Raw genomic sequence first — 23,011 nt, forward strand, 5'->3', positions numbered from 1 at the left:
CAGTGGAATCTATTTCATGCAGAAGGAGGGGGGAGGAGGATAGAGATAAAAGAAAGCTTTTTCCAAGAGCTTCCGGTCACTCCCTTCCTGGGCTTCCAATTACTAGAAGGTACCAGACAGAGCACCAGAAACTGACGAACTGGGAATTTCCCAGTTCCTTCTGGCTCCACACACCAAGGCTCTGAATCCCAGCCCACCCACTTCATCAAGATCAAGAAAAGCAAAGATTCAGGCAACCCTCCCACAGCTCAAGCCCACTGAATAACCAAATCTCATCCACGCTATTATCTACTCAGCTTCCTCTTCCTGGTAGATGCCTTGCCCAACCCTTCCAGCTCACTCACGCTCATCGAGGTCGGCTCTGGTAGCTCCAGCCACAGTAGCCACACAACAAATACTTATGGAATTAGAGAAGGCACTCCTGCTTTCCCCGCAACCCTGCAAAAAAAAAAAATGGCTTAACAGCACCCTCTTAACTTTAAGAAGCCCAAGAGACTCACTCTCCAGCTCCGTATCATCCCAGGTCCTGCACTCTAGGGTCCCACCTGCCTTCCCAGCACACAGCTCAGCGGGCTCAACCTGAGGGACTCTGCGCACCCTTCAAAGCCCAGTTTAAGCCCAGTATTTCAAAAACATAATTTCCTGCTCATAGAACCTACCCCCTTTCTTCTAAGTTTCCAAGGCACAGTCTCATCACTTCCCGTACACTGTCTAGTCTCAGAGTTTATTTTTTCATGGGTACTCGTCCTCCCGCCCCCATCAAATGAGGAGCTCCTTCTGGGTAAGTCCTCGCTCCCAGAACACCTCCAGAGCCGTGAGTCATGGCACACCACAGACATTCAGAAACTATCAAAGCACAGTTCTCATGGTTGCAGGTAGCCATACAAGATGAAAAACCAGCGCCTCACCAGTGCCCCATCAATCCATTTTCACCTAATGTTCTTTTTATTGTTTTGAGATTGGTTCCTTCAGTAGATTAACATGTTGGCCAATCAAATCCCCATCTGAGAGTCTCCCACCAAGAGGCACACAAGCTCTTTGAACACCAGCAACAACCAGAAATCTCCCACACTTGATGCAGTCCACCCATTGTTGAATATATCTTAGCATGTGCTCTTAAATGCTGAGTTCGACCTAACTCCATGGTCTTCTTGGCTAAATCCCTATGAGCTGCAGGGGAGAGGGGATGAGCACGGGGCCAGCAGGGGTAAGCAGTGCAGCGCGACAGCTAAGATCTCGACTTTAAAATCACAGACCTGGGTTCACGTACAACCTGCCACCAGGGAAAGGCACGGAACCTCCTCAAGGCTCTCGTGGCTGTTAGAGGAGGAACGGAAACATAACTCAGGCAGAGTGTTTGGCACTTTAAGCACACAATAAATGGCAGCTATCATGGTAATTAGTTCTATTCCTGTCTCCTATTCCAGTCTGCCACATAACCAGAGTGCTGATCACAGCCCCGGACTCTCCACGATGTCTGCACACCCATCTGCAGGCTGCGTGCAAAGCCTCAGCCAACACCCTGTTCCGTTTGCTGCTGGCTGGCATGACTGGAAGCAAGGGCTCTCCAGGCTTCCCACCCAAAACCCTGGCACGAGGGGACAGTGCAAAAACAGAGAAATGCAGATTCTTGAGCTACTGCCTGGAAGGGGGCTGTCCACAACTCTGCAAAGGTGACAGAGGACACCAGATGCCACAGCAGCTGCCTCAATCGCTGGGGGCTGTCAACAAGGCTCAAGCCTCTACCATCATAGCCCCAGAAACAGACAACTGGAAGGAGGGCAAAGGTGGAAAAGGAAAGAATGAAAGAGCGCGTGACTCGGTGTGTATTCTTCACAGCCAGGCTTCCAAGTCACTCACTGCACTGTGACGTGCCTGCCTTGAGCACCAAGGACGAGGGCACAACCTCTGCCTACTTCCACTTCCTACCTGTCACTGAAGGTTGCAAGCAGCTCGGGATGCTGAGAAAGTGTATCCTCAGGCAAAAGGCCGGGATGCAGTCCTGCCAGTGCACTAAAATCTGTGTGACCTTGGGAGACTGAGTGACCTCTTTCAGCCTTGCTTTCTTCATCTCAACAACTGGAAGTTGGCCTGGACTGCTAGGTCTTTAAATAACTGCAGATGCCTGACAGAAACACTTAGGCAACTTTGTTCTAATTAGTTGTGCCTAGGCCTATCTCTCAGAGATTCGAATGAGAACTAGGGAGGCAAGGATGTACATATTTTTTTCAATTCTCTGGTTAATTCTGAAGGTTAAGAGTCATTGATCAGCCTTAACTATCCCTATGCCCCCTTCAGCTAAGACCATCACGCCTCACCTTAGAAACTGGCACAAGACAGGCACAAGATAAATGTTTGCTCCTTCCACCATCACATCCCCCACCCCCCACCCCCGACCCAAAGCAATGGGAGCCACACAGGCTCCACTAGGCAAGATGGCAGCTTGGCCTACCAGACCTATCCCTGCATTTAAAAATACCCAAGGTCCATCACCGGGAGGTTCCCACCAATTGAAAGAATGGGGAGAGGATGCCTGTGAATATGTACATGCCCAAAAGAGCAGATCCGAGTTCTAGAACAGTGCTCCCCAACACTTACTGTGAACACACATTACTTGAGGGACTTGTTTAATGTAGATTCTGGGGTGGGGCTAAGATTATTCATTTTTGAAAGGACCCATTCGATACTGGTGCTACTGGCCCAAGAAACAGACCCTGCACAGAAGTGTTCTGAGCACAGTCTCAGCGAAGGGTGCATTTGCACACCTGTGCGAAGCATCTAGTGTGCACCACGTGGCACTGTGCTGGAGCTGGAAAGACAGACATGAATAAGACACAAAACAGACATCTCAGGATATAGTCACAATAAAACGTGCTTTACATTCTGTATCAGTGGCATAGCTAAGGTTCCATGAGCATTCCAGCAGAAAGCCATTTATAACATTTGGACAGCACAAAACAAAAAACCACAAAAAACAGTGAGGAGGGAGCTACCTTGTGGAGGAGAAAAATTACAAAACAGTATGTACGGCATAGTCTTACTTGGAGGCTATAACCAGGTCACCAAGTTGTATTTGTATGACACACTACCCAGGGTAGTTTTAATACTTTTAAGTTTAAAAAAAAGAAGAACAACAACATATGATAGAAATTGTACAAGACCTGGAACGCCAAAGTTACTATCTGGCCCTTTACAAAAAATGTTTGCTGATCCCTGGGCTAGAAAAATAGAGAGAAACACAGATACAATTATACACTAAATTTCATGGTGGTTAGTATAAGCAGCTACAATTGGTTCTATTTTCTTCTCTGTGTTTTTCTATATATTCCTGATTTTCTTAAGCGACCATAAGTTACTTACAAATCAAAGTTACAAAAAAGTTCTTGCCCTCTGAGCAACTGCAAATAAATTTTGAAAATAATCAGAGATGCAGATAAAGAATTTCCTAAGAAGAAAGTTCATCACAGTGCAATTGACAATGATGAAAAATTAGAAGCTCAAATGCCAGCTACCAAAAACAGATTATTAAAAATGATGGTATATCCTTAAGATGGAATAATATACAGTCATCAAAAACTACATGTATGAAGAATTCCTAATGCCACAAGAAAGTGCTCATGTTCTGCTGTTTGGTGAAATGGCAACAAACAAAAAACTGTATACACTGTAAGTCATCAAGTCAATAAAATGCAAATGCACCCAAAAGTAATGAAAGGAACCACTCAAGAACACTAAAACTATAAATGGTGTTTCTATCTAAACAGTAGATTTCTGAGTGATTCTCATTTCCTTCTTTATTTGGTTCTATATATTTGAAATACTTTATTATGAGCATAGACCACTCTCTGAACAATACCACACATACTATAATAAAATCTGGGTTTGTTTTCGCTTTCAATTCTTCCCAAGGGATTGAGAGGAAGTTCCGGAGGAAGAGAAATCTGTGTGGCGTTTTGAGGAATGAGCAGGCTTTAACCAGAGAGAAACAAAAGGCCCTCCGGCCAACAGGAAAGCACATGCTAAGAGTCCCAGGCGTGCAAGATGGTGTGACCAGTAACACACACTCCGGGTAGCTGGAGAATGCGGTGTGATGGCAGGGAACGGCAGGAGACAGTCCTGAAACTGAGGCGAGATCAGATGATGGAAGGAGGGAGGTGCTCACAGAAAGGACTGTTCCCACAGGCCATGGGAGCTGGTGAGCGAGCAGGCAGGAGGCCAGCTGGGATGCTGGAAGAGGGATACTTTCCCTAAAGTACCGTCAGGGATTGCCACAGACACCCCTGCAGAGCAAGAGAACAGATAAGGAAGTGTCTTCCACTCAGTTCCAAACACCAACTGGTTCTCTTGAATTTTCTCTTAATGGGGTTGTACCTATATTTGTACCTAGAAATAAAAGGAGCTGGGAAATGAAACCAACGCATTTGTATTGACTTGGGCATTGCTAGAGGGTGATTCTGACCTCCTCTTAAAACTAGACACATTCAATCCTTTATGTTGCTTCATAAGTTACTTCTGATCATCACGCACAGGAGCCAGACAAAGCACAGCAAGGCCTGAAAGGGCCGTTGCCGGCCCAGTGGACCCAAGGCAGGGTGAGGCTGAACACAGGAGGAAGAAAAGGAAGAAGGGCCCACCAGTGGGGGACAAGGTAAGACAGGGCTAGGACAGTTACTCCTGCAGCCAGGGACCATGATCCTGGAGAACAGAGGGGGCCGCACAGAGGCTGCGCTGAAGTCCCCTTCTCCCCAGATTCCTCACAGGACGAAAAATGGGGTTCCTGGAAATCAGAGGAATGTTGCTGGCAGCAGACACTCAGGCCTGCTCAAGAGGACTTTACATGGAAGTATGAGAGGGAGTGAGAAACCTCTAAGGGCTGAACAACGCACTCGGCAAACAAGTGTGCCCCAGATACAGGCACTACAGAAAGGCAGGGCTCAGGAATCTCAGGATAAACGAAGGGAGAGAGAGAGACCAGCAGGGACAGCCTTCCAAGCGCCCAGCAGCACTGGGGCAGAACAGGAAATGAGCTGGAGAGACAAGGCAGGGCCCCCGGGAGGATATCTCAGCGCAGTGATGCAGGACTGCCTGTTAGGGATGCACACATAAGCCAGAGAGGGAAGCCTCACTCTGAAAATGGAAGCAACCTAATGGGAGGCCGCCATGGAAGATTCAGCACAGGCTTCAGTGGTAGCAAAGTCAAGGGCATGGGGTCAGCACACATCCATGATTAACAGGGAATGGGGAGACTTAAAGTCTCCTATGTAGGGCTCGCATCAAGGCTTTCAAAATTACTGTTTCTTTCTCAGTGGTCAAACATGCCTGAATGTCCACAAAGCCACCAAGCTACAGCCCTGCCAGTGGGACATTTCCTTTATGTACTGTGCATACGCACCCACATAACAACTGCCCAATTTGGTTTGCCTGTCTGTTCCCTGTGCAGACCACAACCTCCTAGACACAGACACGATACTTCATTCACCCTATATCCCCTATTCCCTGGAATGACAAGCAATGAACATGGAGATGACAAATGTCCTTTGTGATGCTTAAGGCAGTCATGACTCTTTTAGCAAAAGGCGAACTGTGTAATAAACTCTCACTGACTGACTAACAGTGTGACCCACAGTTCAGGGAAGCATAGAGGTAAAGTGATTACAGGAGGTTCAATTTCAGCAGAAGAAGAGCAGCTGGATGCAGTGGGCAGAAGACAAACATCGGAAGAACGACACTATATTGTCTTGAGTTATGATCTGAAGAAAGGGAGATTCTGGGACCTTGGAAAAGCAGAGTAGCCAATAACCAGCAAGGTGCTCAGATTAGACCCTGAGCAACAGAAAAAAGAGACCAATGAAGGTGTGTGGGGAAAAGGCACAACATGAATGATCAGCCTAATGGGTAGGGCATGAGCAAGGGGGCCAGGGACACCAAAGAGGGGAGAAGGAGCTGAAGGGAAGGGGCTGCGGTGCACTCACTGCGGACAGACTTCTCACTGTGCTTCATTCTCCCCATCTGTGAAATAAGCTGAATCCATGAGTCCCTCCACGCACATGCAGGCTAGGAAGTGAGGAGAGACCCTGCACACCCCGGAAGCTTGACCCACCATCCCTGACACCCCTGTCCAAGTGCGACCACAAAAGCCTCACTTTTCACTCACTTGTGAACTGAGAGTGCCGCAGGTCCACCCATGCCAAAAGGACATGAAAGCAAAAGGCTGTGTGCTGAACTGATCCCAGCTCAGCAACATTTTCAGGGAGTCTTCTACTCTATGCACTTGTCACGCAGTCTCATCCTGCCAGCATCCCTGACCCTCCTCGGGAACCCCATGCCCTTCTCAGGTATTTGATAACCAAGAAGTGCTTTCCCAGCAACCAGCAAGGTGTACCAGCATTTGAATCCTTAGTAGATAACAGGAGCATTCCCATTTTACCAATGAGGAAACTGAGGCTTATACAAGAGCTTATCTCCATCTTCTCCAGGACCACCCTAACTTCTAGCTGGGACTCTCTGGCTCCTGAACCAATCAAGAAAGATACAGCAACCATATCCAGTCTTTTCTAATCTAATTTCTTTGCTGCTGCATAAACCCAGTAAGCAAGGTGCCAAGGACAGTCCTGGGTTTTCATCACATCACTGTCTTTCAACCTCCTGTGCTGATCCAGGGTGCAGAACCATGAAGGTGGCTCAAGGCTCCATTCCAAAGTAGACGCCATCACCCTGGCCAGACTCCCCAGCCAGCACCCACATCACTACAACTGGTCCTCCCTCCCAGTCCTGGAGGCTCTACACTGGCAGGGACCCTGACATGGGATTGAGGACTTCTCTCCTGCACTATAAGCAAGCCCCTCTCTGGGGGCTTATTCAACCATCACTGGATCACCCTCAGGTCTGTTGCCCGTTCCTATATCAAGCCATGGGCGACCCAGATCCTTCTGCTGGTCTTCTCCTCAGATCCATGCCCCATCAACCCCAAACTTGTACCTGGTAAACAGGTTTGCACTTTTTCCCAATTTCCATCCTTCCCTCTATTCATTATGGTCTTCTATGACTAGACTTAATTGACCTGCTTCAAATTACAGCTCAGAGAGGTCAGATGACTTGCCCAAGACCGCATAGCTAGTAAGTGCCAGAGGCAGGACTTAAACCCAGCTTTCCTAATTCCAAGGCGTGTGTCTGTTTCACCAATTCCCAGTTTCTCTCCATTGCAGCACTCAGGAAGCCACCTATGCATGAGAAGGTGGGGACCACGTCTTTATTCTCTTTACAAATAATGATTGCAACAAGAGCCGACAATCACAAAGTGTGCACTGAGGGCCAGGTACAAGCTCAGCACTTTACACACAGCCTTAGGAGGTGTCACTGTCCTCATTTTCAGGTGAGAAAAATGAAAGAGCAACCAATGCAAGGTCTGACTAGCTGGAACCCAGGCTTTCAGAGGGACACAGTGCTACACTGCCTCCAGTTTAAATGCAATTCCTAGTGCACGAGGGTGGTCAAAGGTCAAAACTACGGGTCAGCTGAATGAGAAAATGTAGCTGAAGACAACCAAATGGAAGGTGCTAGAAAATAAGTTTGTTTGTTTGTTTGTTTGTTTGTTTGTTTGTTTGTTTTTCCCAAAGCTGGTGAACGCTTGCTATCACTCTGTAGTAGAACTGAAAGTAATATTGTTCTTAGGCAGTTTCCAGTGACAGTGAGGAACAGCCTGCAAGTCAGAACTTCTCTAGCTTTGCCTCTAGCTTTGCTCTTGACAGCTGTGTGACTCTGGGCAAGCCCTTTCCACCTACCTCTGATCTTTCCCCATCTGTAAAAAGCAACCAAACCAGCAGTTGGACTAGGTCAGTAGTTCTCATCAGCATTGGCACCACCCATGAGCTTGTCAGAAATTCAAGTTCATGATCTACTGCATCAGAATCTCTGGGCTGGAGCCCAGAAAACCCTCCAGGATGACTCTGATGCTCCTTCTAGTTTGAGAACTCCTACAGCCGATGATCTCTATGATCCTCCCAGCTCTATCCTTCGGAGAACCCCCAGTTTCCTCAATGTAGGATCATCAATGTAGGATCATCAAGTTCCTCCCAATTCTGCTGCTTTGATTTTGATGTAGCAGGAGTCAGCTGGCTCTCTCACCTGGCCATGCCCAAACTTCCTCCTGTGATTAACACAGAAGGCCCCAAGAAAAAGACAATGACTCTACTGCACTTTTTTTTATCCATTTACCACCTTGGCAGAATGCATTCTGTCACTATGTCAAAAAATAAAACTAAAGACATTAGCAAGGAAGCCACATGAGGAGCACTGTGTTATCCTGGCACCATCTTTTTTTAAAAAACTGAAAAGGGGGTTTATCCTGGAGGCAAGTCAATAAGGAACTGCCATATAATCTGAGAAGGTGCCTTTCTAAGCCCAACAATCTCTTTGGTACAAACCAGCTGAAAGAACGAGAGAGCATTTGCTTTGTCCTTCAGTGACACGTATAGATGAAACAACTCATTTTGTCCTTAGTCCTTATATGTCAAAAGAAAAAAAAATCCAGATAAACCTTACTAGTATGAAAACACATCCCAAAGAATACTACTTTCTCTGTGCAGACTATCAACAAATAGACTGTTCATTGCTGCAATACTGAAATACTTTCTGAAAGTCTATTGTAGAATACAAATGAACGAGTAAGTGAATGAATGAACGAATGAATGAATGAATAAGAGGGCATCTTCTCAGTGCTGATAAGAGGGTGTATAGAGATGAACGAGCTAAAATGCTAATCTGAAAGAAAAATTCGAGTATAGTGTGCGCAATGTCAAACCTGTCTGCCCACCCACCCACTCATCCACGCAACTGTCCACCCATTCAACAGTGTTCCTGCTGCATTGGCCAGATTCCAGGTGGGAAGGGGTGTCTTAAAGAAGTGAAAAGCCCACAATGAGAGAGGCACATGGATAACTTTAACAGAAGGTGTGGAAAGTGCTCAACGCCATGCAAGCAGTACACATAAAGGGCCATGGGACATCACAAGCAGAATTATTTCCTGTTTAGGGGCAAAGTATGGAAATCAAGGTCAGCTTCATGGAGGAGGTGCAGGCCCCTGGAAATCAATTCAGATTCAGACAGGTGATGGCAGCAGGGAATGGCAATCCAGAGTGAGGAAATGTGACAAAGGCAAGAATGAGGGAAGACAATGAAAACGAAGTTCCAAAAGTCCACTGGTCCCCTGAATGGCAGGATAAAAAGGACAAAAGCGGAGACACTGAACAGATCTGTGGTGGCCAGGGGTTGGGGGGGGAGGAGGGAAGGGTGAACAGCTGAATGACAGAGGGCAGATTTTGAGGGCAGTGGAAACACTCTGCATGACGCCATGATAAACAACGTGACATTACACATTCGTCCAAACCCGTAGACTGTACCTCACTGAAAGTGAACCCGAATGTAAACTATGGACTTCGGGTGATAATAATCATGACAAGTGCTCCACTCTGGTGAGGGATGCTGATAATGGGGAAGGCCATGCATGTGTAGGGGCAAGAAGGATATGAGAAATCTCTATACCTGTCTCTCAATTTTGCTGTGCACTGAAAATTGGTCTTAAAAAATAAAGTTTGTAAAAGAAAAAAATAAGGATACATAGAGGATTCATTTCTCTGGGGTCCTGCCACTGCCTTCACTGCCCTCAGCTCCTTCCTCCCAAACACAGAGGGAGGGGCTCCATCCGTCCCTGCCGGCACTGAGCAGCAGGCAGGGCACCTGTTCACCCCTCCGACTCCCCAGCTCCCGTGCCTCCCAGCTGCCTCATCCCAGTACCCCTCCTGGTATCAGAGCCTGCCACCGGCTTAACTGTACTTACTATGCCACGGCTCCACATGACTGTTTTCTGTAATTTATAACACACATACTGCCCACGAGTGTATATTTTTAATTCCAGTAAGAAGTTTAGGGATCCAATCTGTGTGAAAGTCAGACTGCAGTGTAACGTGCTATTGTGTGATAAAGCCTCCGAGAGCGAGAATGGGCCATGTATCCTGCTCATCGGACACTGGCTCCCCTCCTGGGTGCCACAGGGTTCCTTAAAAATGACTGCTCGCGGCCGTGCATCAATGTGCCCCAGTGCTCTAGAAATGAAGTTTCCTAATACGCAAGGCTTCTTTGGGGAAACATTGACTGAGCGCTCACGCCGTGCTAAAAGTAAGTGCCTTGGCTCACTTAACTTTTACAAAGTGAAACTGTGCTGCTTTGTGAACATCAAACCCTGTGAGGTGGCGCTGACCACTGAACCCACTTTAGAGATAAGGAAAACTGAGAAGGAGTATAGCAGAAGAGCCTGAATCCGAACCCAGCTCCTCAGAGTCCCTGACCGTTGTGCAGGCATCCACTCAACAACAGGGACACGAGCAGGAACTTCCGCCGTCCTTTTTTTTTTAGCTTCTCTGACCTTCCAGCTTCACCCCAAACTGTCACTCCCCATTTGGGGGCCTCAGTCTCCTCCCTGGAGTACAAAGAAGCTGGAGCGCAGTGATCCTTAAGCCCTACTTTGCCAGAGCCTCTTCCAAAAACAGAAAAAGCAGGGAGTGCAGGAAAAGTGGGTCCCATCCTGTCCCACTTCATCCACAGCCACGTCATTATTCATCCACCAGGATAGATTGATTGTGACAGGCTTCTCTATAAAGAATCCTTCCCAGCTGTTTTTTTTTTTTAATGAAAGTTTTGCAGTCACAGGGATATGACAACTAGATATTAATCTCCTTTAACAAATATTTATAGAATACCTACTCCATACCAGGTTGTGCTGGAGATGAGGACACAATGGGAATAAGCATGCATGGTCCCTGAGTTCCTGGAGCTCCTGTTCCTGCAAGGGAGACAGACTATGGAACTGCAATGGTGGTAAGTGCTAGTAAAACACAGAGAGACACAATGGGAAGGAAACAAACCAACTTCGGGCAGAGATCCGGGGGGCGGGGGAGCGGCTGCCGAGTTTTACGCTGACTAGAAATCAGAGGGACCAATGTGGAACCCTGGACTAGATCCTGGAAAAGAAAGAGCACATTAATGGAAAAACTGATTAAACCCAAATAGAGCCTAGAGTTTAGATGACAGTAATGTACCAATGTCAGTTTCTTAGTTTTCACAAATGTACCATGGTAACGTAAGATGTCAAAAATGAGGGAAATTGTGTAAGAGGTGTATGAAAATTCTCCGCACAGTCTCCACGACCCTCCTATAAACCTAAAATTATTCCAAAGTTCAAAGTTTCTTCCAAAAGATGACAAAAAGAACACACTCATCTCTAGTATCATTTTTCAAATCACAATTTTCTGACTTCGTAAGGATAGCGCATGACAACAGTAGCTAACACTGAATGGAGCTTACCATGCGTCAGGCTTGGTTCTAAAGCTTGGTATGTATCAACTCATGTAATCCTCACAAGGAGATAGGTAGTTTTGTTATTCCCACTTTATGGATGAGGCAACAGGACCCCAAAGAGACTGAGTAACAAGTTGAGGTTAAGTGGTGGAACCAGAATGCAATCTAGCTCCAGAGCCCAGGCTCTTAAGAACTGCACATGACATCTAGACTTTCAAAACATTTCTGGATTTTTCAAGTAGGTACACATGTAGCTGGGAAAATCCAAAGGAGTAATCACAAAAGTTGAATGAGTATGATGTCTAATGCAAAAAAGAAGTAAAAGAACTTTCAAGGTAAATTCCTAACTTCTGAAAATCTTCACTGGAGTGGAACCAACCCTCACAGGCACTACCGATGGCCTCTCCGCATGTAAACAGGATCTCCAGGCTGTGCTGTGTCCTGTGCTCTCTGCCACACCATTCTTAGTGATTTGTACCACCAGCCCACGATACCCAAGTCTGCCACTTGCCAGGACACCTGCTGACACCTTCACCCCTGAATCGTCTGTCCAGGTATATGGCGAAAAGAAAACATGCAGGCTGCCAAAAGGTCTTCAAAACTGGCTTAAGCTTTCCAGGTGACTAATTTCCTAGATGCTCAGGAATCCATGCAGAGAACCTAGCAGTTCTTCACTCAGTTCTGGAAAGCAAAAATCCTTGTCTCCAATGTATAATGTTCCTCACTGACTGAGCTTCCCACCAGTGTCAAAGAGAAGTCAGAGAGCTTCTCACCTCCAGCGTGGAGTCCTGGGGGGCAAGACTTGCCCTCGACTATTGAACAACGTTTATTCAATAAAGAAACGGTTCTAAAGAACAGACTGTCCACTGGAAAGATGTGCAGCTAAGCAGGACTGCCATTCCCTGGTCTTCCCCACCACCACAGTCATTTGTCTTTAGGAGGTTCTAGAGCAGATACTCTGTGTAGTCAGAGCCAGAAGAAAAAAAAAAAGGAATCCTCAAGAGATGGGAAGCAAGGGAGCTCTCCGTATCCAACTGGGGAATGGAAAGAGTGTAGGCAAAGAGATAAGCTTGAGTAGCAGAGCAGATGGTAAAGTGACTAAAAAATAACAAATGATATAAAGAAAATGAGTCCAAAAGGAGGCTGGAGGTAGAAGAACCAGTTTTCACTGAATGCCTACGATGCATGGACAGGAGCTTGCTTATTGCACACTTCCTTGTGTTGTCAGACTCAAAGATACGTGTCTGATCAAACAGTTCAGATTAACGTCAGCTTAGGCTGATCTAGCAAATGTTAACGCTCAACATTTTCAGTTGGAAGGTCTCTAAGAGGACAACTAGCCTACACCTAACATCTCATAAACCGGGGCTCAGATGGGGGAAGACTCGTGTCCAGAACAGAACCCAGATCTCCCCATTCCTTGCCTGTGCTCTTTTCTGCACAGTATGGATAACAAGGTGAATAGTGAAAGAACACAGCCTGAGATCAAATCTCCTATGATCTGGTGGACCAGACGTGTAAATTATCCTCCATTTCACCTAGTATGTTCCACCTGCTAATGACTACTGGGGAGGAGAAAATCAGAAGCATTCATTTAAATAAAGTAAATGCCTTCTCAGAAAGAATATAAAAGGGTAGCATGCCTTAGATGAAAAGCATGGTACAGATGAATGAGAATGATTTATCAGAATATGGGCAGTTAGGGAGGAAGGAAAGGTGGTGAAAAATGGTATGTCATGGAGTAAATGAAAACTAGACACGCTAGAATCAAGCTCTTCACCAAGAAACCAAGACCCACTGTTAACAGAGACTGGTTCACAAGGCAGAAGCTCTGCCCCAGACACGGTGTCAGAATGCCCTACAGAAGTGACAGCTTCTGCAGATGGGCAGTCATTCAGTTGGAACAAGGCCAAAAGCAGAGTTCTGCACCAAAAAGCCTGCTCGCCTCTTCTGCCCCAGACTGAGGCTATGAGGAAAATTGGTCTCAGTTGTATCCATGTGTTAGGGTGTCTCAACCAAATCAGTCATGTCAGAATTTCACAGTGGTTCTGTTCCCAGTGACTCTGTGGCAATCCTCCAGGCCTCTGTCCTCATATACACTCTCTCTCTCTCTCACAAACCCAGCTCTCATGAGGAAAGCCTGCTCTGATTTGACACCCTCAACTTCAGCCTGAAGTCCCTGTATCTGCAATCCATCATTTCACTTGCCCACCTTTCATACAAAATAGAACCTCCGACCCTGCAATAGCTGGTGAGGTGCACGCCTGAGTACCCCTCCTAGGCTGAGATGCTGGTGGCCAGGATCCGTGGCTCCCAGAAGCTCTTCCCGAAGTACACTGGAACACTAAGCCCCAATGTCCTAGGGGGAAAGGAAGTCTGTGATCGAATAACTTGGAAAATAAACTTCTTAGAAGGCCATAATGTGCATTAGTCTACTAAAGGCTCAGAGAAGTCCAATGATAAACATACCCATTTAATTTTGTTTAACTTGGACTTTTCCAGACTTACTTGGCTATAGAAACTTTTTGCCATTAACACTTTGGGAAACACTGTCTTAAGAATCACAACATTTCAGGAACTTCAATGTTCCTGTAGCAGCACCTTATCCAATAGTTCTATTACTGCCCTTCTCAGACCGCATGTCTTCCATAGGAGCAAGGACGCCCAGCAAAGGAGCTCACAAACTTCAGGCCAATGAATATATGTGAAATGAATGAACTAAATCCAATCTTCTCATACCTTAAGATGTGAAAGAAAAGTTAACATGTCAGTATGACCTCCTCTACGTGTTCCTAAGTGTTGAAAAGAATGTCTTCCACAACAAATGGATTCAATAATTCTTGAAGAATGGAATGGAATTGAATGGAACAGAAGTTGTTCTGCTGTGCCCAAAGCCAGAAGTTCCCAGAACACTATGAACTCCTGCGTCTTCAACTCCTTCACCCAAGTTGAGTGTCAACCAGAAGAAAACGAAGATGACGAATCGGAAGAGAAAGCCAAGGTAAAACCAAAGGCCCTCTGGGTGGGACGTGGGGAAATGGTGCTTGCAGACTGATGGTAACAAACAAAATGTGTCTGTATCTGATTTAGATGTAATAAGAGAGTTTGCTGAATGTTAATTAAATACTCAGTGGTTGTTACCAACTGTGGTGATTAACTTAATTTTGAATTAGATAAGCAATAAATGCTTAACTGAAGTTCTATTAAATTCTACCCAGCAAGTGAGGAATATGAGGCTCATAATTGACTTTAAACAAGATAGTTATGGCAAGTTAGTTGAATTTTTATTACCTGAAGATAAGTGCCTTATTAAATCTAAATTGACTATTTCATTTGATAGAGAAATGTGTCATCTGTTCTTCCCATTTACCAAAAATGTGTCCAAGAAAGTTCCCAGTTGGTTCAAACTGTATGGATCCGAATTATTTTATTTTCTAGCTCTGCTTTAAAAATAAGGGTAATTATTTAAGAATGAATAAATGTAAGAGTTAGACAGGTCTAGGAAGGAGTTTTATATGAGGCTGAAGAACCAGGTAACCACATTTTCTAAACCCAAAATCAGGTCTCTGCTTTCTCAGTACAGATATGGGGTGGAGACGTTGTTTGAACATCACTATCCAGAACTTTTCAGGATGTTTCCATGACTTAAAAAGCTGATACTAAACATTTTCAGTCACAGCTACTGTTCAAATAAACAATTGGCCGTGCTACAAAACAACCCGTGTGACCCTATTAACCTAACTTTTCCGGGTCTCAGCTACCCCCATGTTCAATGAGGTGGTTGAACTACAGATCACTGACTTACCCATTTACTTATTTTGTGGTATGTATAGCCCCTGGAATGGTGCCTGGCACACATAATAAGTGCTCCATAAACACTGACTGAACAAACAAATTAATACATAAAGTTTAAGCAGCTCAAAACAGGAAACATTTTCCATCCTTTCACAGTACATTTCTGCCTCACAGACCACTGCTAACTGCCGTTTGACACCTCACACAGGACAAACACGCCTAAGCCCCGTCCTGAGACATTTTCAGTAATCAAAAGAACATACTTGGAAACAATAATGGAATATCATTCCTTACATATTAATTTAGCACAGACAACCGCAAGTCATGAACTTAAGTCCCGGCAAAGATACAGAGGACAGGAGACTAGACACACTGGTGAATGACTGCAGACCAGCGTGGTCCTTCTGGGGGATGGAGGCACCTGGGATGAACAGTAATGGGAATATGTAGTATTTTCGTCCCTTATGTTCTCCTGTGAAAGAACTTACAACTTATTTAGCCAGACGGTAAACATCTATTTAAGGTCGATGATTCCTCACACTTAACGGTGAAATACAAAAGACGTGGCTGTCCACCTTTGTTCGGTGTGGACCCTAATATTAAATGTGGGTCCTACGGCCTCTCTTGGGGATCGTTCCAGGCTGGCAACAGGAGGAATCTGCAATTGTGCAGATAGAAAACTGAAGTTGAAACCCTGCGTCAGCATCTCATTAGCGTAAGCCCTGGGCAAGTCACTTAACCTTTCCCAGTCTCACATTCCTGACCAGTAAAACTTGGGCAGTAATAGTAAGTACCCACAGGACTATAGCGGGGACTTACCTATAGTCTGTAGGAAAACACATGATTCATTTTAAACAACTACAAAAAGGCAACTGGCAGAAAGTGACATGACTACATTGCTGGATTCCACTGTGGTTAAGATCCATGAGGCTGGCCTAGGCCACAGGGTCTCCCTGGTAAGTGGGTGTTAACTTGCTGACACCAGAACAGTGGTTCCTCACTGTTCCACATGAACAGTAGCCCACCATTCTTAATGCCTAATCATCCATTTTTAATATTCACTACCTCTCTGTCCCATTTTGCTAAAATGATCCCAAGGGGCCAAATGGGTATAGGACCTCCAGGTAAGACTGAAATAAGCATCTTTTCCAAAGAAGGAAGGAAGGGAGAAGAGAGGGAGGAAAGAAAAGGAGGGGAAAATATCAGGATCAACAGACCTCGAAGACATCCTAGATCAAGTCTTTACCTGATGCCCGAGTTTTCACTGTAACATTTCAGCCATACACAGCTTAAAGATCTCCAGTGATCAGAGATTTGATAACTCTGAGAAGAGCTAATTCCATTAAGAATCAGGAGGTTTCATGGAATTCTTGGAAGAGAAAACTGGATGGAGAGAGTCTCTTAGTCAGATCGCTAATTCACAGCCATGAGCTCGGTCACCCTTCTAAAGGCACCAGGATCTAAAGACACCCTTCTGATGAGGGAGGGATCACCCGGGGTTCTGCTGGCACCGGGGCTGTCCACTCTGTGTGTGTCACCTGTTCAGAGTCTGGGGCTCCTCTGAACCTAAATGAGAAAGGGTGATCTCTATTGTCCCTCTGAAATGTACCTCACGTCCATTCCCTCAACTCTAATCCAGCTTTGCTTTATCTCTTGCCTGAGTTACAGCACATCTCACCATCTCCAGTACCCTCCCCTCCAATCCATGCAGACTGTTAGAACCAGTTATTTTCCTAAAGCACAGATCTGATCATCCCACTTCCCTACTTCATGCTTTTTTCGTAATGCAGTCTCACCCTCCCACCTTTGTCATTCTTAGTCCCACCCTCATCTCCAAGGCCTCTCTGCTAGGCAGACATCCCCATTGACTCCAACTTTCCAGAGCATGTGCACTTTCTCGGCTCTGTGTCTCTGTCCATGGTATTTCCCTTGCTTAACTACCTTCTCCTCTTCTGGCCCACCAAAGAAATTCCCATTCATCCTTCAAGGCCCAATCAAATAACAGTATAAGTTTCTCCAAGGTCCCTAGAGTTAGTTACTATTCAATTAAAACCACCAGATACTTTTGTACATAGTCTTACATATTGTGTTGATTTAAATGACCTCCCTGAGGTAGAGATCACATCTCCTAAACCCAGACAAGATTTACAGTTCAGTCATTCACAGGTACCCACAGCACACAGTGTTGCACAGATAAACACAGGGTTGTGTCAAATATATGGACAAATGTACCTTTAGGGTTCTGTACAGCTGCCGTTACTAGCACCCTATTCTCAAGCAAAGCTGCTAGGCTGTGGCCAAGAAGAAAGATTTTGAGGTTGGAAACAACCAGACTACTGGAAAGCTGACCTGACTTTCACCTTGTTCTAAGAAAAGGTACTGCTTGCCCTCTGGGTCACAGCAGAGTGTGCCTTTCCCATGAGTCAGGGTAAACCCAACCCCCGGGCGGCAACTCCCCTCTGCAGTTCCTAAAAATGATTCCTCTCCATACCAAACAAGACAGAGGCTCCAAGTGCCGTGTCAATGTTTTTTTTTTTTCCTTTCTGGGAACTAAACAAGAACCATATTCACAGTTCAGTTATAGTTTGAGATCTTTAGCAAGATGGACCACAAATGTAACATAATAAATTCAAAAACCTTGTTAAAGTGCACACCTGGACAGAGATGCCATCTTACTTCTTAACGCTTAGTATCCAGAGCAGGTTTAGCTGCCCCAGTGCATCCCAGACTAAGCTTCCCTGTCCTTCAATGCCTAACCCAAGGCCTGGCATTTCCAACAAGCTTCTGCACATGGAATGGACTCACCCACTCTCTGAGTTCTTCATTTATACCACTGTCACAGCACTTTCTTATATTTTAAACAGGTATTCACATGCTTTAATCAAATCTAATAAACTCCAGGTGCCTACAATCTACAATCCCCCTCGAACATGCTCAGAGTTCACCTTTATGAATGCAGTTCACTGAACAAACATTTCTTGAGCACTTAACATCTCCTCTCACACAGTCTATGGGTGTTGCGTCCTTCCCTCAGGCTTGGCCTTATGTATAATACTTACACTACCTCGCCCAGTACTCCCCTACAAGTAGGATGACCACATCATTTATCCTTCAAAGCAGAACATCTCTGAGAGTAAAAGGGGACACTATTAATACTAGAGCAGGACACAGGCACAGACCAGGGCTGTCCTGGAAAAACCAGAAAGAACAGTCCCTCTACCTCTTACACAAGTACTTTTGCTAGAGCCATTTTTACAGACAAGGAAACAGAGGCAAATAGTGAGGACAGGAATCTCCTAACATCTACAAACGTGGTCTCCTTAAAATGCCATGGAAATCATATAACATTTGCCCACAGCCATCTTCCCCTAATGGGGAAGGTTCTTTGCCTCCTGAAGCCCTCTGTCACTTGGCAGCTGACCTGCTGGTCGATTGCCTTGAGTGACTAAGGAATGTCGACAATGGCTACGGAATAAAAGGTGCCCCCAGGGAGGAGGAAGGAGGTCAAAATGCGTTTCTTGAAGGTCACCAAGATAGCCCTGCCCTTTCCTGATCCTTGCTTAGGTATCTACAGGGATTTTTCAAGAAGGCCTTATACCACCCCTCAGCACACGTTTTCCACTTGAAGTACATGGGGCTTGCTTTGATGTGAGGCCACAACACAAGCAATTGCTCCGGTAGAAGCAAACCCTGAAAAACACAACACACTCAAAGTCCAAGAGCGTCAGATGGTGACAGTGGTGGAAGGGACACTGCACACCCATTCACTGGTGACGAGAAATGCCTGTGAGGTCGGTGGCACTCGCCTCATCTTGCAGAGCACACTGCTCTCCACCGCGGTGGCCCATTAATAAGATGTCTAAAAATTACTATGTCGATAAACCAAATCATGCCTATGACGAACCCAAGGAGCACAGCTGGGATTTGAACTTAGTCCTGTCTAGGTCTAAATCCCGCAATACCCACCAAAAGGACAAGGTGCCACCCCTGTGTGCCAGGCCAGGCTAGGTACCAAGAATTGGCACATAACACACTACATTACACTTCTATAAAGCACTGTCACGCCTGTTTCTCTGGTTTTAACAAATGCTTTGTTATATACCACATGGTGTTTATTTGAAGGTAACCAAGGCCTGAACATTCTGAAATTTGCTTAAGATCACAGGGCTAGTGTGTGGCTCAGAAACAGGCCTTTGTTTTTCCTATGTACCCTAAACCACCGGTGATGGTACTGTCAAAACGATGGCACAGCAAAGCCCCAACCCGCAGGGACCTGGAGTCCTCAGAATTATCCTCAGTTGTCTTCCGAAGTCACAGACACAGGGAGCTAATGCTACTAATTAGCACGCAGTGAAATAGTAACGATGGTTTCTTGTCTATGTTTAGGGTTTGCTGAGGACGTTCCCATCATTTGCTCATGCTCACTTTCAGAAGTTAAGGAGCAGGACAGGAGATCTTGGGACGAGATCCGATTCTCACTCTGCCACTGAAAGCCAAGCACTGTGTGGGAAAGGTCCTTCACCCCCGAATCCTCGCCCACATGCTGACAGACAAGACTGATCCTGCTGACCCATCTCTTGGATTGCAGGTGGAAGCCGAACCATAAAAACGGTTGTAAAGTGTATTTGCCACATAAAAAATGCTATGAAGGCTATGAAATACTAATGGGTTCAATGAGATGGGTTGTAATTGGCAGGTTTAAGAGCGAAGGAAAAAAAAAAACCAAGAGGAGCAGATCAAATACTGGCAGCCTGAAAACCTTCAGGCGAGCAAAAATAAGTCAAAATAAAAGGGGAGTGCCTGGCTGGGGGAGGGGCTGTCCCCAGGAAGAAATCTGGGAGATACCAAAGAGTCAGAAGCTTGGTTCCTGCAAACAAGCCATAGGCGTAAATGCCAGCAAAAGAAATAAATCCACAAACCACACACAAACTCAAACTGAACCATCTTAATTACTTTGTTTTCCAAGTGCAAAGTACAAAGTTCAAGCCTAGAAACAATGATCTCTAAGTTATATCCCCTCCCAAACTCTCTTAGGCAAAGCCCCTGGGGGTGGGGGCGGGCGGAGAAGGAATGTGTTAGGCCAGGCTCAATAGAAACAGAATCAAAAACACCTTTGAAGGAGAGCTGGCCACAGCCCAATTCCGGTTCAGCTGACGAGGGTGTGACACAGCCAGTCCGCCCCTTTCCAGGGGGGGCTCAGTTTCCTCTCCAGCACAATGAGGCAGCAGGTCGCTCTGGCCACCCAGGCCCCAGCCTGCACTTCTAACACAACTGGCTGCCAGCTTGCTGGTTCTCCTACTGCCTACAAGCTTTGGTCACATAAAACAGTTTTTCCAGCCAAGGCTGATAAGCCAGCAAATAATTAGAAGGACAAGAATAAGAACTAAGCTGCCTAATGTGATTCTAACAGCAAACACCTTCCGGAACCCACTTTTCCCACTCTGCTGCGCTAGCCCAGTACATGATCTCCTGCCCTGGAACATTTCAGCAGACTCCCAAGCAGGACCCTGCCTGTGGTTCCGACCCACTGTCATTCTGCCACCAGAGCTCTCTGAAGCACAGATGCAACAAGACCCTCCTTTGCTGGCAAAGTCACTATAGCCCTCCTCCCCTCCCCAGAAGGCTGCCCTCCACCTTAGCTCTCCTAGCAACCTTTACCATCTAACCTCAGGGCCGTCTTTCACAGTGATCACCAAGCACACCCTTCTATTCTGCAAGCGCCCTTAGGCCTCAGGCTGACCCATACATATTAAGGTCTCTATGCCTGGAAAACTCCTCCACCCATCCACCATACAAGCCCTCCTCTCCCTTCAAAACCCAAGCCAAACTTTTCCAGGAGTATCTGTCTGTTCTTCCAGGTGCTTGTCACTCCACCCTTAGTGTTCCCATCAGCCCTTCGTTTATTGCTCTAACAAGGCCTTGCCGTGTTCTATTTTAATCTCTCTCCTATACCAAAATCAAAATCCTTGAAAACAGACCCTTGTCTTCATAAGCCAGTATCCAGCATTTCTGTCTGGCGTATGGTAATCACTCAGTACACATGTGCTGAGCAAACTAGGAGAGGGAGTGCGGGGGCAGCGGGGGGGCTGTCACAGGCAAGGAAGCTGGCAGATACCATGGAGTCAGAAGCTTGGTTCTTGCAAACAAGACACAGGCATAGATGGCAGTTAAAAAAAAAAAAATCCACAAACCAAATTCGAACTCGAACTGAACCATTTTAATCACTTTGTTTTCAAAGTGCAAAGCACAAAGTCCAAACCTAGTAATAATGATCTCTAAGTTAGTATCTCCTCCCAAATTCGTCTAAGCGAAGCCCCTAAGGCAAGGGGCAGGTGGAGAAGAGGTTGAGCTTGATGTGATCTCACACACACGTGGGCTCGTAGGGAACAAGGAGTCCGGGAATGGCTTCATGGAACAAAATAGGTTTGGGCTTCGAACTTAAAGGATCATAGGTTTACAGCAGGCAGAGACAGTGGGCAGGCCAGGGACTCCAGGCAGAGAACAAAGCACAGGCAAAGGCACAGCTAAAAAAAACAGAGGAACGTTCAAAGACGACAGAACGACCCTTGTGGCAGAAAAGTCAAAGAGCAGTTTCAATGGCGATTACTCTCAGAATGGCTAGTTTGACCCTGGCGGTTGGACTGTCCAACGCCTTCTCTGGCAGCTACTGCATAAGTTATTCTCCGTGGAGTCCTGTGCCCACAGGCCCCAGCTTCTGGACCACTAAAGAGAGTCCCTTCCATTAACACTGTCATCAGCAGTTACAGTGAACTTAATCCCTTTCCTCATCCGGAGTGTCTACCTTGTGCCAGGCACTCCTCTGGGCACTGGGAACATGTCCATTAACAAAGGCAAGAGTATCCTTGGGATCCTCCTGAACCTTATTTTAAAGTGGAGGGGAGACAAAGACAAGCAAACATATGTGAGGGGCAAAAAAAACAGAATTATCTCCTGGAGGGCAGGCCTCTTGTAGTACAGAATTCCCCTGCCAGGTGAGGGTTCTAGGAACCCATCTGTATCAGTGCACCAGCTGGCATTGTTGTGAGAGGCTGCGTTCAACTTCAGTGAATTTTATTTTAAGTTCTTTCCACTCATTTTCCCACTTCATGATGGGTGATTTACCAGTGTGCCTGCCCGCAGCACACTAAGTGTTCAGAACTTTCTGACCGAAAACCCCCACACCCCACCTCTCTATTCACCCAATCTCTCCCAGAGTGACTTTTTTTCTTTTTCATTTGTTTCCCCAGACAAAAAAAAAAAAAAAGTCCTCAAAGGGAAAAGTTTTGCTGATATAGAGCAGGTGAAACAAAAACACAGCAGATGCTCTAAAAGGCATCAGAATCAACGAGTTCAAAACTGTTTTGAGCAGTGAAAAAAAGTCTCAATAGGTGCAGTGCATCAAACACTGAGTACTTTGAAGGTGACTGATGTTTACACATGTAGGAATAAGTGCAAAAATTTTTATAAGTAAATTCCAGGGTTTTCTGGGTCCCCTGTCACTTAGGGTGGTCAAGTGGTGACTTGTGCTTATATCATTTCAGTTCATTCATTTCCTAAAAAGTTCCCGAACATCTTCAGGGGCACCGCAGATGACAGGGATTCAAAGATGAGAAAACCAAGGTCTTATTTACTTTGCTGGAAGCCATTCCTGAGATGTCTCCCAAGAAAATGCCTGCATCAGTGAGTCATCAAAATGCAAATGACCCACCTGAGGCAGGTTGGCCACAGGAAGCCCTTGGGTCCTGGGCCTGTCTGCCTTCCCGGGAGGAGTCTGCATGTCCACGAAGGACAGGATCCAGTAACAGCTACTTGGTTCAACCCCAGAGGTCATCTAGCATTTGCGCAGGAACCATATAGCAAGGGC

The 23,011-nt window shown here is 46.0% G+C and overlaps 1 protein-coding gene across 10 annotated transcripts in view; it reads right to left on the reverse strand.

Annotated features, from left to right (window-relative positions):
- LPP (LIM domain containing preferred translocation partner in lipoma) overlaps window positions 1–23,011 on the reverse strand; it is a 628,850-nt gene that overhangs the window by 601,001 nt on the left and 4,838 nt on the right. For 7 of the 10 annotated variants that reach the window (XM_053657672.1, XM_053657674.1, XM_053657671.1 and 4 more), the window contains exon 1: window positions 345–438. The exons of the other annotated variants lie outside the window; for them this stretch is intronic. The gene's annotated coding sequence lies outside the window, so the exon portion shown is untranslated. Of the gene's footprint in view, window positions 1–344; window positions 439–23,011 lie in introns of those variants that run through there. 10 annotated transcript variants of the gene reach the window in all.

Source organism: Artibeus jamaicensis, unplaced genomic scaffold (assembly GCF_021234435.1).
Source record: "Artibeus jamaicensis isolate MK-2021 breed Jamaican fruit bat unplaced genomic scaffold, CSHL_Jam_final scaffold_474, whole genome shotgun sequence".
Classification (NCBI taxonomy): Eukaryota; Metazoa; Chordata; class Mammalia; order Chiroptera; family Phyllostomidae; genus Artibeus; species Artibeus jamaicensis.